At 40.6% G+C, this 14,894-nt stretch overlaps 1 protein-coding gene and 1 long non-coding RNA gene across 2 annotated transcripts in view; both read right to left on the minus strand.

The window, feature by feature from the left end:
• Nucleotides 1-14,894, minus strand: part of tub (TUB bipartite transcription factor) — a 145,233-nt gene that overhangs the window by 57,832 nt on the left and 72,507 nt on the right. The window lies entirely within an intron of this gene.
• LOC137030522 (uncharacterized) lies at nt 3,702-4,495 on the minus strand. Its single transcript, XR_010896421.1, has 3 exons — nt 4,377-4,495; nt 4,090-4,126; nt 3,702-3,972 (listed from the first exon to the last, which is right to left on the minus strand). It is a non-coding gene; the product is annotated as an uncharacterized lncRNA (long non-coding RNA).

The following is a 14,894-nucleotide window of genomic DNA, read 5'->3' on the forward strand; positions in this document are numbered from 1 at the left end:
ATTATCAGAATATGCATGAACACATACAATAAAAGTATGTCTGATTTTAAACATCAAGAAAAAAAAAAAAAAAAATATATATATATATATATTATATATATATATATATATATATATATATATATATATATCAATGCAATTATTTTGACTTGGGCCACATGACACAATTTTATTATATCACTCTAAAAGGAAGTCACTGCTATTTTGCTTTCAGTCAAAAGAAATCAAGTTAAAGATCAGATCTGAAGCCAAACATAACATTTGCCATGCTCTCAACTGCTGCTCAAAAAAAGAAACTGATACGATCACATCACATATTTAGTGGCCAAAATTGTTCATTAGAGACCTGCAAACCGTCCCTGCAGGGGAACCGAGGTCAACATTCTTCCTAGCAGCGGTCAAAAACAGCGAACACGGTGGGATGTTGCTGGATCATACGCACTCCGCTACGCTCCAGCAGAGGGAGAGCAGGTGGAAAAGCAGCATGGCTGGTAAATATTTGATGGTACTGCAAGCCGTTTGAAGTCACACTATACTGAGCTCATCGCCTGGGCAGATCCATTAGTGAAACCTATGGCCACAGTGCCTAAAATTATGTAGCCCACCATCAAGCTGTGCTAACAGCAAGCACACAACACTAACTTCATTGGCCAAGTCCCAAAAATAGTCAATAAAGTGTGACACTGGCACAAATGCTAAGTAGTTATTGGCTTTTTTGATGCACTGTAGCGCTTCAGTGCTGAGAAGAGCTATGACAGGGGGTCTCTGTGTAGCATGGGGCTAGCTGGCATTGCCAAGGCCGGCGTGCGGGCAGCTGCAGAGCCACAGCATGAAGAGCTTTGTTAATAATGCAGAGACTCCATTAGCCATGCAGGTCACGAGGTGCCAACGGTTGCTGATGAATGAACATAAATCTACACTGCTTTGTGTGTGAAAGCGAGTATGCGTGTATGCTATATCAGTTAAATTTTGGATTCATTTTAAAATTTTGCTCCCTTTTTTTATTATTCAAAATTTAAAAGTATAATCAGTACAATTGAATAATAATATTAATAAACATATGTAAATCTTCTTTATTATTTCGTATTATTATCAGTAGAATTTAATAATACGTTTCATAATGCGGTTCAGTGGTCTTCTTGGATCAGTGGACAAATGATTTGAAATACGATGGTTACTGTGCAGAAGAACAGAAGATGTGAAAGTGAAAAGTGAAAAGTCTCTCACTCTCATCTTGAGTGCTAGTGAAGTGATTTTGCAGGAAGGACATCTGACAACACATCCTGAGGTTCCCTTTGATTACATTATTTATTCCTGCTTCTGCACACTATCTTAAACCAAACCCAAGGTTTTCCTTGCTTGGGGGATCAGTTGATGTTCTATTTGCTCCTTGGTTGCGTTTTTTATTGAGCTCAGGGACGTAGATTCACAAAATTACATTAAAATCACAAGAAATCAATACTAAAATAAATACATTTAAATAATAAACCACAATACTCTTCAAAGCATTCTGTCTCCTCATTGTATGTCAATGGCTCAGAGAATCAAGCAGAAACTGGATCACAGAAGCACAAGCAATTTCAAGCCCATCAGTTCTAATCTAAAACAATCTGGTGACCTCTTCATTAAAAACCAGTCAGACGGCAGTGGTTCTTAATGAGATACAGACCCTTTTTTCATTACGGTCACAATTGTGAGGATAAATATTTACTGACATCTAATTGAGATTGCATTAGCACTGGCTAGAAATCCCAGATGGGCAGCTGGGCAGTTGTAGAGGAGGGTCTATGCAAACAGAGGAGTCTTTTATCCAAATGGAGGAGTAAATCTTCATGTGGTGAAGAAGGGAGAAAGAGATGGAGTAAGGCAAAGAGGAAGTGCGAGGAATGTTGGCTGATGGTTTGCATTGATTTCAGCTCACCTCTGAACAGACTCATCTATAGGGTGACATTTAGATCTCATTCACAGATTACTCAAGATAAAAGAGACAGACACTGGAGGTGTAAGCAATGAAAAATACAAAACACATAAAAAGGAAAGATAGCATTTCAGTCCAATTGTTCTGCACTCTAATCTAGATCACTGATTCATGTCCACTAGAGTTGTGTCCCAGTTCAGGGGCTGCATCCTTCGAAGGCCGCGTCCTTCGATGCAGCCTTTCAAGGACTTGTTAAAGTAGACAGTATAGCGATTGCATAACCCCAGCGCAACAAAGGCTGGCCCAATTCAAAGGCTCCTTCAAATGCGCCAACAAATGCAGCCTTCGTTTCAGGGTTAAGCCAAAGATACAACAGATGGAACATTCGCAGCCTTGGCTACCCCAGAATTCATCACGCCGGTGACGACAATTTTTTTTTTTTTTTTTTAGAGAGAAGTTGCCAGATTACACTTTTAAATGTAAGTATTGGGTTTCGATTTACTTGAATAATCCAATGTATGTTATGGATACAAATGAAAAAAATTTAAATAAAGGTTCAAACCTTAGCAACATGCGATTATATATAGTTCTTCCCTTTATTATGTACATACATGGACCAAGGTGACCATTTTTAGACAGGTTTTCAACCCTGTTTTGTTTTTAGGCAGTTGAATATAACTTTAAAATGTCCAGTTCAAACGTTACTGCTGCTCATCAATGGTAGCTTCCACAGTTGCTAGGCGACAAGAACAGACCATCCCATTGAACAACTCCCAGGACGCAGTTAGCAACAATTTGTTAATATTGTGACAATACATTTTGTTAGTTTCATTTTCAATATTTTCAATAACCAGTGGTGGAATGTAACAAAATACATTTACTCTGTATTATAAGTATTATAAATATGAAATATTTTAGATATTTAACTCCACTTCATCTCAGAGGCAAATATTGTACTTTTTATGAAAAACTGACTTTTTACACATGGATATTAGATTCATCCTGGAGGGCCGCTGCAGGTTAGTTCTGCAGTCATAGAATGACGTTGCATGTTAAAATGTTTTATGGTTTGATTTTTGAGGATGCGATCTAATTTATTTTATTTATTACTGAGTCAGCCCTGCAAACCTGTTGGTAGACAACACAGTGGACAGTGGAAATTTGCACTTATCCAAAATGATGTCCCACTAGCATCTCTATTGTGGCAGCCCATCCAGGTCCAGCAGCACCACCAGGGTCTCCCTGCTCAGCTCAATAAAAGTCTACATACAGGGACCGGTTGCATAAACCACTAAGACCAGTTTTTTTCTTTAAGACTGTTCATACATTTTTTAAGTCAGTTACATTAAAACGTAGATTGGTTTAATTTGAAACCGGAAAGTAAGACAGATTACCCCTAACTAACTGCTAGTTGGTTATTCTAGTTCTTAAGAAACAGTCTTAACTTAATGGCTATGTTTGTGCAACTGGCCCCAGATGTTTTCTTCCAGTCTGTTTTATGTACTGTTAATTTAAACTTTTATTTTGTCTGATCTTGAATTTATGTTGTAAATAGTTAGTAAAAATGTATAGAACAATTTATTTTTATGTACAAATTATAAATTATGTAACAAAAATAAGTAATGTATAGAATGATTTTGTTTTATTTACAAATTTTAGTTTACATAACCAAAATTTATTTCTCTATCACTCTCTCAAGAAGAGAAAAAAGTCTGTCCATTCTCTTCCTGTTCTCCTGTGATCTCCTCTCCTGTCTCTCATTGAAACTTCACGTCCTCCTTAATTAGCTTGATCAGCTCATCCTCTGCCTCCTTTTCTCTTGGCAGGTGCTGGTGCTGGTTCCTGTTCATCTTGGCCATCCACTGCTGAATGTGGCCCTGGTGTGTCCTCGGGGATGGAGGCAATGAGGACTGGGAGGTTGTTGGAATGCCTCTGTCCCAGCACCTCATCCATGAGGACAATTCATGGCCAAGTTGCAGCAAGTGGGTTTCCTACTCACTCCCCCACCTGTCCCAGGACACTTGCAGTCCTTAGGCAGAGCAAATAAAGCAAGCCTGTTGACAACAACAACAGCACAATAAATTCCAACAAAGATGTGTCTATTAATTTGCATAGTTTGTATTTCTTTAAAGTTGTCAGATTTTTTTATTTATTTTTTTTATTTTTTTTACCTGCAAGGGAGTGACCTGCATTTTCTCCAGAATTGTCCTAAAACAAGAGAAAAAGGAAACACTTATGAAAAATATTAAGACGGGATGCAATCTTGAAAAGATCAGAAAATATGACAGCAGTACATGCATATAAAATACTCCAGCACTACAAAAACACAACAAAGTGAAAGACTATTGCCTTATCTACTGGTTGTCTTATTGTTGTGGGCTTTGTATAGGGTGAGGGCTAATTGTTATAATACACAAGAGAGCCTAGTGGAAAAATTACAAATGGGTCATTGCCTTACCTTGAAGTCACACTGACTGAGTTTTTGGCCCCGGTTAATAAATACTCATTTTCAGCCCTCATTTTAACTCTGCTGTCTGCTCCTTGCTCCCTAAACAAAACAAAATATTAGAACAAATTTTGCCTCAGACCACCTAACAAATGAAGCTGCACAGTGGTAACACAAGGGTTAAGTTTACGTTTATAAGAAAGAAAGACACAATTAAAGTAAATGAAAACACAATACTTACATTTATAAGTGTATTCCTCACCGCCACAGAATAATTATCACCCGCAATTTTCTTTGGGAAAAAATAATAAATAATGTCATCACCGGCTAAGCTAGGCTGCGAAGGATCCACTCATTCTATCCTTCACGGCCCGGGGAAAGGAGGACGGTATAGGCCACATTCAATGGACCATTTGAATTGGGACAGCCTTCGTCATGTCACGGTGATGCAATCGGCTTTCAAATGTGGCCTTCGAAGGTTGCAGCCCCTGAATTGTGACACAGCTAAGGTCAGAGTTTGTGTTAGGAGATATCACACTTGAGAGAGATGGTTAATACAATGCTTTATTGAACATTGTCCAAAAACAGGTGAGTATAGACCACAAACGATGAGCAGTGCAAGTATAATGCTTCAGTGGTGAAGATAGAGGATGTAACTTCATATGGTAAATATATCCACACACACACACACACCTTTGTTTGCCATTTGAGTGACTGAATAACAAACAATGTCTTTGTCTTACAGGGTTAGTGCGAACACTAGAGCTGGAGAACTGATGAAGGGACAAGAAGACAGGAACTTGAAGAACTTAAGGGAGGTAAATATCTTAGGTAAGTGGACAGGTAAGTAATTCATAGTCCAATATAAGACCAGACAAATGACTGAGTGCAGAGTGCGTGCTTATATGCAGGATTGATGAGTGCAGTAATTGCTGACAGGTGGCAGTGATCAATACTGATGTTGAAATTACTTGTAAAGCTCTGGATACACTGCAGGATTTTAGCAATCCTATAAGATCATTATCACACTGTGCGACATGGATCTACTAAACATGGGTACGACATGCAAATAGACTGTACGATGATGACACCTATTGAATCGTACGCTCCGATGCAAGTTTCTATAGGAGAATAAAACGCCATCAGCATGGGCTAGTGGTAAACAAAACACCATGTTGAATCACACTTTGACAGTTGTAGTTTTTATGTTTGCTGAAAATAAAAAGGAAGCGGCGAAAGAAGAAGGGAAAAGAGCTTGAGGTAAGCAGTTTTAAGTTTTAGCGCCATGTCGTTTTGATTTCATGTCGCATTTTTAATGATGTTTTATTAACAAAGTTCAGAAGGAACAAGTGCAGATAATTAACCTAATTAGCTCAGGTGGAGAGCATTCAGTTAATCAATGCAACCATGACAAGAGGTATAAATACAGCAGACTTACCTCTGTTCATCAGCATCCCTCCTCTACCCCTTCTCCTCACTTCGGTTCTATCTACTTCTACAACAACGGGTGGAGTACTCTGGGTTCGGGCCAACATTTTCGAGCTCAGAGCCCTCCCCCGGACAGCATGCAAAATACGCATAACTCTCACTTTGCTTAATTATATGTAAATGTAAACTTGTGAATTGGCTGGTCAGTAGACGTAGGTCGTAGCAGCAAATACACTGTGTGATGATCATGCTGAATTTCTGACACTGTCAGAAAATGATCAACATCTTTGGTTGCAAGACCAACGGGGAAACGGCAGTCTTTGAACCTCTCTCACTGTACGACATAGAACCACCGATTAAGAGCTACAATCACAGAAATCACCATGATTGTTTAACGATGGCAATCTTTCATCTGGGACAGCCAAAAATCGTGCAGAGTATCCTGGGATTAAAAGGCGTTCACGTTCTCATCACGTAATTACAGTTTGTAAGATGGGACTTTTTTGAAAGCTCCTACAAGTACCACGTGACAGCTCTACCACCTGACTGCTGCAGATTCTTTTAGGCATTGATAGTGGTGCTATAGAAATGCATAATTCCCAGTCTGAGGACGTGAACAACTCTGAATAGAACATCACATGCTGTCATCTCGAGCCAACGGTAATTATGACATGACTTGAACTGTTTTCGGAGTGATGTTGGAGCCTGGTGAATCCGTGACAGTTTTTTAGCATGGCTGCATTAGCTTCTGCTGATAACTACATAGTTTGGCAGCAAAAAGCATTATTCTGCAATGACGAATATTCAAAAGTATGTCTTCTGCTGAAATGAAACAAAAATTTCATTATTAATCATATTTTTGCCAGTACCTGATTTGCTTTAACAGTGCTCTTAAATTGTGTGAACTTGTATTTTTGCTTGTCTGCTAACTTTTACATTACAGATCAGGATCAGAAGGTCACAAGAAAACATGTTTGCATCTAGGAGTCTCAGGTCAAGTTACGTATGTTTGTCACAAGTTCAAGTTAAATCTCAAATTCCTTTTGTCAACAATTTTCTACATGCTGCAGTATTACAAAATCTTCAGGCACTTAATTTCATTTAAAAATGTATTATTAGAGGAATCTGATCATTAAATGATATTTATTCAAATGAAAATAATGTTTTGCTTGAATCAAAAGAATTTTATCTTAAATACCATGCACTATTAAAATAACAGCCACGCAACCATTGAAATGAATGAGAATGCCACGTATACTTCTTAGATGATATACTAAAACTTTTTTAAAAGATTGTTTCTTAACAGAAAGAAAAGATTATTTCTCATCATTACTTTCTTAACATAACACAGTCAGATATTTTATAAAGATATTTATATAAAAAAAAAATCAATTTAATATCAAAGTCATATCAAGGTTAGGGTTAGTTCAAAAATTCTCTGGTGAGATTCAGATCACTTTAATCATGTTTTATCATTTTTCATCATTTTAAGTAACTGCTACTGCATTTAATATGCGTGATGTGCATAATATAGTTATTTTGTCTTCACTGTAAGATTTCTGACTGGTGACAATTCAACAAAGGGTCTACATTAACTCTCTTAATGAGGCCAAGTCTTTATCCCAAATCACATGTTCCCTCATTCATTTCATTTAGTGGAGCAGAGCTTCAGGTTAATATGCCCAGATTAGAAACATGTTTCAGCTCTGGAGAGTGCTATGACATGGCTAATAAGCCGGAGATGTTCCTTAGGGAAGAGAGTATGAAAAGACTATTCAGTATTGCATTTTAAAAAATCATGTAAATTCTTTCATCATTCACTGACCATCATGTGATTCCAAATTTATATTCATATAACTGATTTTCAAAGAAGGTCATGGAGATTTCAGGTGATGTACAGGCTGAAGACCCAATAAAATGAATGCCAAGCTAAGGCAGTGCTTGGATTCCCCAGGCAAGTAACATGAACATTCACAAATACAAATACTTCAGTGCAGTAGTTCACACAAGGGGAAGAGATACACAAGGATGGCTGGAACCTCAGGGTTAATGACTGCGCACAAGCACTCGCCCTAGTTCTGCAACAGAACTTGCGTAACGTGTATGAATGAGTGTTTACCCTCGAAGGCAAGTATGATGCCATGAACTCTTATGGCCAGACATCCATTCATGTTAATGAGGGGTGAAGCAGAAATAATCATTCTAATATGCTGATTTATTGCTCGAGAAACATTTCTTAATATTATCAATGTTGAAAATGTGGTGTGCTGCTTAATATTTTCTTTGATGAATAGAAGGTTGAGTCAATAACATTTATTTGAAACAGAATTTTTTCATACAATTGTAGATGTATTTACTGTCAAGGATAGTGTATTTTCATGAACAAAGACACATTTATGCAATAATAATAAAAACAAAGATTACAATTTGGAAATGCTCCATTTACTAACGTAACCTGGTTTCCTGAAATAAGATGAACTAGTATTGTGTGAATCACACTTTGGGGTAAACTCTGTTTTCTCAGAATACTAAAGCCTGATTTGTTAACATTTGTGCAGTTGCACAAACCTATGGCATTTCAGCCCACCAAAACAGGCACAGCCAACTGCCTATATAAAATGGTGGCAAATGCCATTTCATCAGAATCTTTAGACTGAGAAGCAGCAGCGTTGACCCATGTGAAGCTGTATAACATGGCAGAGCAAGCAATGCTCATTCCCATTATCTCAGGGAATCAAGGTTACATTAGTAATCGGAGCGTTCCCTTTCAAAACAGTCTCTCACATTGCATAAATCACACTTTGGGGAATGATATAAGCACAGAACAGATGCTGTCCTACAAGCCCAGTCCTAGGGCACTACTACAATGGCCCTAGGAACATAGGCTAACTAGAGGGGCTAACGCCACGAGGCTGGTACAAGAGCTACAAGAGCTACTCTGACTGCCAATACTGGCTAGAGCACTCCACAAACGTTCTGCGGGCCTAGACCAGGCAAAGTAAGTTAGCACCCTGCACGTCCTCTGAGGCGGGGACAGCTAACAGAGTAATGACCTGCATTCTAAACGGAGTAGAGAGCACTTTAGGTACATATCCATACCTGGGTTTTAGGATGACCTTACAGTCATTAGGCCCAAACTCCAAACAGAGCTCCTGCATGCCACCCACATGTTTGACCAACACTAAAGCTATCAGCAGGGTGGTTTTTAGAAATAGAGTCCATGGACAGGTCCCAGACTGGGACAGTATGAGGGTGAGGCAGGTTAAGTCTCCTGGCTCCCCTCAAGAATTTCATGACAAAGTTGTTCCTTCCGACAGACTGGCCAGCCCAGAGGGCGTGATTCACTGTGATGGCCGCCATGTATACTTTGAGCATGGAAGAGGTACTCCCCTTATCCAGCAGCTTCTGTAAGAAGGACAGAATGGCCGATATATCACAAGAGGATGGGTCTTCATTTTGACTGTACACCAGTTGGAGAAGACAGACCATTTAAGGGTACAGAGGCATCTTGTAGATGGCGCTCTGGCCTCCACTGTAGTGTTTGCCACCCTCACAGGAAGCTGCAATGGCTCCCATCGAAGGACCACAGATGCAGTCTCCACAAATCAGGTTAGGGATGCCAAAGGGCTCTACGCCTGAGAGAGATAGTCTTTCCTTAGTGGAATTGGCCACGGAGCAGTCAATGACAGCTGTATCAACTCGGGGAACCCACGACTGGTTTCACCAGAGTGGAGTCACCAGGAGAACCAAGCATCTACTCTCCCTAATTTGTCTGTTGACCTGAAGGACCAGAGCGTTCACGGGAAAAGCGTACAGGCGAGCTTCAGGCTATTCCTGGCCATGGCATCTGGCTATTTTATAAAGAGTCCACGACCTGAGGCCACCTTGGCAATTTATGTAGGCCACCACCACCTATAAAGGCTGGCAGGAAGGTTTTGAAAGCCAACAAAACCGCCATCATTTCGATGCAGTTGATATGCAGGCATGGCTCCAGGCTGGACCAGGAGCCGAATGACCATCTGCCCTTGGTCAGAGCTCTCCAACCCAATTTGAAGGCATCTGTCGTGACAACCTTCTTTCTGGAGGTCAGTCCCAATTGGACGCCAGTCTGATATAGGCAAGGGTCCTTCCAAGGGGCCACAGCTGTGACACAGTGATAGTCCACACTGAGGCCCAAAAGTCCCTGACACCAAGCATGAGATGGGACTCAAGCTTTTAGCCAGTACTGCGGGGGTCGCATGCGGAGCAGGCTCAATGGTACCACAGAGGAGGAAGCTGCTATCAGGCCCAGCAAACTCTGGAAAGCTTTGAGGGGAAGGAAAGCCTCTACTTTGAAAGAAGCCACTAGCCGCTGAATACTCAGTGAGCGTTCAGGCGCGAGTTAGGCTTGCATCTGGGCTGAGTCGATAACTGCCCCCAGGAATGCAACTCACCTGCTAGGAGACCGGAAGCTCTTGGCCGAGTTAATTCTGAGCCCAAGATGCTCCAGTTGACTGAGGAGCAGGGACCTGTGTGCACAGAGGTCGTGCTCCAACCAGGCCAACACTAACCAGTCATTGAGGTAGTTCTTGACGTGGATTCCTGTCTGTCTCTTGGTAAAAGAGCATGGAGCCAGAGCCCAAACGGGAGGACTGTAGGTTGGTAAGCCACCGCCTCGAACATGAATTTCAAGAATAGTTGGTGATGAGGGAGGCTATCTGGATATGAAAGTAAGCGCCTTTTAGATCCACCAATAAGTACCAGTCCTCTGGTCAAATTTGTGCGAGGATGTGCTTCAAAGTTAACATCCTGAATGGCCGCCTCAACGCACAATTTAGAAGCCTGAATCTCCTGAGTTAAAGAATGGGCCTGAGCCCATCATCTTTGTTTTGAATGAGGAAATAGCGGTAGACACGGATCTGTGGTTAATTCATGACTGCATAGATCCATGTGAAGGTATCCTTGGACTCAGTTGGCATTGCTTGCAGGATACCTTAAGTTACAAGCATCATCTAGTCAAATATATTGTACTTTATGGGTTTTATATATCGGATACTTGTATATCCAGATATGGAGTATACTGTCCTAACATTGCAGATTTTATATTGGATACTTGCTCGTCAGTATGACCCTCTGGGTTTCATCGTTCCATTCATGACATAGATGAAGCCTACTAGGGGGTGCGATAATCCAGATATCCCAGAGGGAATCAAGGCAGCCTGGATGACATGGGAAGGAGAGTTACCAGATTTGATTAAGATCCAAGTACCTCGATGGTATGGTCCAAGAAAGAACTGGGAAGATCCAGTCATCGGAGAGCTTCACATATTATGCGACGCTTCTGAAAGGGCATATGGCTCTGTTGCCTACTTGCATCTGATTAATGGAAATGGTGAGATTTCTATATCTCTAGTCATGGCTCGCTCAAGGGTAGCACCAAAGAAGACAATTTCTGTTCCACTTTTAGAACTGTGTGCTGCTTAGACTGGGGCTCAGCTAGCAAACCTGTTGCAAAAGGAGCTCAATGTCAAGGCTATGTGTGTTTTGCCTTTGTTTTTGGATTTGTTTTCTGTATTTTCCATTTGATACTATGTAAAAAAAGAGTTCCTCAAGCTCTCAAATCTTGGACACTGGAATGATGACTCCTTAAAGACCATCTGTTGGTGTGGTTTGGACAATCAACTTTATTAAGTTCCAGCGGCAGCTATCATGGAGCCACCACCACTCAGCCACAGTCACCTTTGTCCATTCCTGAGTCTCGTCCCATCATGGTCGCCATTCTAGAGTCTCTTACCAAGATGTCCGTCATTTCAGAGTCTCACCCGGGCATTGCCGCCATTCCAGAGTCTCTACCCAAGATGGTCGCCATTCCAGAGTCTCATCCCATCATGGCTGTCATTCCAGAGTCTCGTCACATCATGGCCACCCTTCCAGAGTCTCGTCCCATCATGGCCGACCTTCCAGAGTCTTGTCCAAGTTGGCTGCCATGTCTGAACCCTAAGCCAAAAAAAAATGGCCACCACACCTGAGCCCTCAGTCAAAATGGCCACCAAATCTGAACCCTTAGCCATAATGGCCACCACTATGCCTCTAACTCCCTTCCTCATCCAGGATCCAGAAATGACAATCTTCCTTGTTGAGAGCCCAGAAATGACTGCAGCTCCTAAGTCTGCTCCAGTGTTGGCTCCTGTCCCTGAGTTTCTGTGCTCGCTCCAATCCCAGAGAGCATTGCAGTGCCCTTATTGAAACTAGCATTGGTTTGTGCCTTAGAGTTCTCATCAGCCCACGAGCCCACTTCTCCCTGTACTCCATCCAGTCCCAGAGCTCTGCCTAGTACCCGTTCTAGAGCCCCATCCAGCTCAGAAACCCATACCTCCTCCCATGAAAACTTCTCAGGGGAGGGGGAGGCTATACGAGCCTCCCTTGTCTCCTGAGCTATCAGCACCTTTGATATTGAAACAGTAACACTTTGGTTTGGTCTGATTCTACAACTGTATTGACCTGGATCCAGTTTGAATCCTGCCGGTACAAAATCTTTGTGGCAAACCGCATCATGGAGATTCTTAAATATACTAGACCGGATCAGTGGAGATATGTTGACACTGTAAGTAATCCAGCAGATGACATCACTTGAGGCAAGAGGCTTGCTGAATTGTCTGCTACAATTTCTTGGTTTTAAAGACCTACCTTCCTATATTTGCCATCAGCAATGGCCAAAATCTCCAGCTTCAATTTCCGAGGAGGTTGGGATAAAACCTTTGTTTTGTGGACTTAATCAAGCACAAGCAAACTCTTCTAAGTCTGATTTGATTGCAGAAAAAGTTGAAAACCTCCCTTTGGACTCAGGAGATTAGACCAAACCTCCTGAAATGCAAGCTGAATTATACCTGCTGCATTGAGCCCAGATGGAAGATTTCCCTGAGGAATATAAACTGCTTAAAGATGGTCATGAATTTCCCTGATGCAGTCGTTTAGTTGACTAGTACCCGAGTATGATCCAGTTACAGAGCTGATAAGAGTGGGTGGACGAATCTGTCGAAGTGAGGATTTGGATCCTGAAGCTATTTATCTGATAGTCTTAGACCCTAAGAATCATGTTACCAAACTTTTGGTTGCTGAATTTGATTCAATTATGTGCCATCCAGGATCACAAAGAGTGTTCGCCCAGCTTTGTCACAAATACTGGGTTCTGGGGGGGGGTCACAGTTAATAAAAAAACATGTCTTGAGTGTAGAAAGTGGAAAGGTGTGCCTTCAGTTCCCAGAATGGCTGATCTACCAGTTTCCAGAATTCATTTGTATAAGCCTCTCTTTTGGTCAACTGGAATGGATTGTTTTGGGCCTTTAACCATCAAAGTTGGTCGCCAACATGAGAAAAGGTAGGGCATTATTGTCGGGACTCGGGTTTGATTCTCCTTCTGTTTTCTTTTGTTTTAATGTGTGGCTGTTTGTGTTTCCCAGTCATTGTGTTCGCTTGTGTGTGCGCACAGCTGTTTATGTTTTGCAATCAGCACATTCGCTCATTTGCACTCACCTGTCTCCCCTTATCGCTTGATTTCTCTGTTATATGTGACCAGTCACAGAAAGTAGGGACACAAGTCGGTTCTGGGGCATTTTGAGTTATTCACAGATTCTGAAAGTGTAGTCTCCAAGCTTTCCAACAATATGTGACACATCGAAATCTGATAATGTTTGGAGAAGTTGTGGCCATTTGAAGGGAGGCATTCAAGAAAGCTCTATAGGGAGAAAAACGCCTCTAAAGTTGCAGTTCTCACCGGTTCTCACCTGCTGGGAGTGACAATAGGGCTAATTTACATCTCATTTAGATAAACCATACCCCCTGTAAAGCTGCATGAACCGCATACTATTAATAATAAAGGTTAATGTGCATTATAAATGTCAGTAATTTATCTTTTTTGACTTTTATAAAAATGATTTAGAGGCTGAAATATGTGACTTTTTTGTCAAAACTCTATTTGAACTTGTGCATTGTAGATTGTTGTAAGACACTCCTTTAAAATCTGCCCATCATTTTTAATGTTATTATTTTAATGTTTATGTAAAGAAAAAGTACATATTGATGCTAATTTTATTTGTTATTTGCTGGTTTTCCACATGAAACTTGATGAATTTACTTTTTGAACAGGATTCTGTGATAACTGTGATCATTTTGGTCACTATAATCATGAAATGAAATTTTCTCACCTGAGAAGCCTGTTAAAGAAGAATAGGCAATCCAGGAACTAACTGGACTAACAGAGGCCAGAGATCGCTAACTATGGCTATTCAAAACACTTTTCAAGACAATAAATACACGATTGAGACGATGAATGCATGTATTGACTGAATTTGTGTCTGAATAGCGCTCCCTCCGTGGGCGTGGCCGCATTAGCGGATAAGGAGCTGAATCACAGACTTCTGACATGGCTCTTTTTTCATACAGATTACATAAACACAGAATGTTTGGTTTCGATTTGACTTACACGATTTAAAACCTGACATTTCAACGTTTTTTCAGACACAAGTATAATTTTTTTATGATTAGTATTCACTAAGTTACAGTTCATTTTCTGAGAACTATCAAATTTGAACTTCGTTCAGAGGGAGATGAGAGATCACGCATCATGTTAGTTTTCTTTATTTTACAAAAAGCACAACATTTTGTTTTTCAACCTCAAAATGTACTCTTTTAAATATACCAATACTGCAATCTCAAACGCGGAAAGGCTTCTTCATGATCTCAACTAACAGATTCTGCAAAAAAACGAAAATCACCAATTTTGAAAAAAAAAAGCGTCTTTCTCATTGCTCAAGCTGTGCTGCCGACTTGTGTCCCTGGTTTCCGTGACAGATCACATATATATCCTTCCTTTCCCTTTGTTTTCTGCCAGTGTGTTCAGTGCTGTTTCCTGTTCATTTGACAGGTTTTTCTTGTTTAGTTATTATTTATTTTGTTTCTTTTATCTAATTTTTCTCTTTCCAGTTGTGTTGCGGTCTCCTGTTTCTCTCCATAAATTACTGGTCTCGGATATCTCCTGTGCTGCTAAACTTTTGGATTGTTATTGTGACTGGAGTTTAGATTTTTCTGGATTACCGCTTGCCACTCTGGACTGCTTTCTGTTGT

Source organism: Chanodichthys erythropterus, chromosome 11, assembly GCF_024489055.1.
Source record: "Chanodichthys erythropterus isolate Z2021 chromosome 11, ASM2448905v1, whole genome shotgun sequence".
NCBI lineage: Eukaryota > Metazoa > Chordata > Actinopteri > Cypriniformes > Xenocyprididae > Chanodichthys > Chanodichthys erythropterus.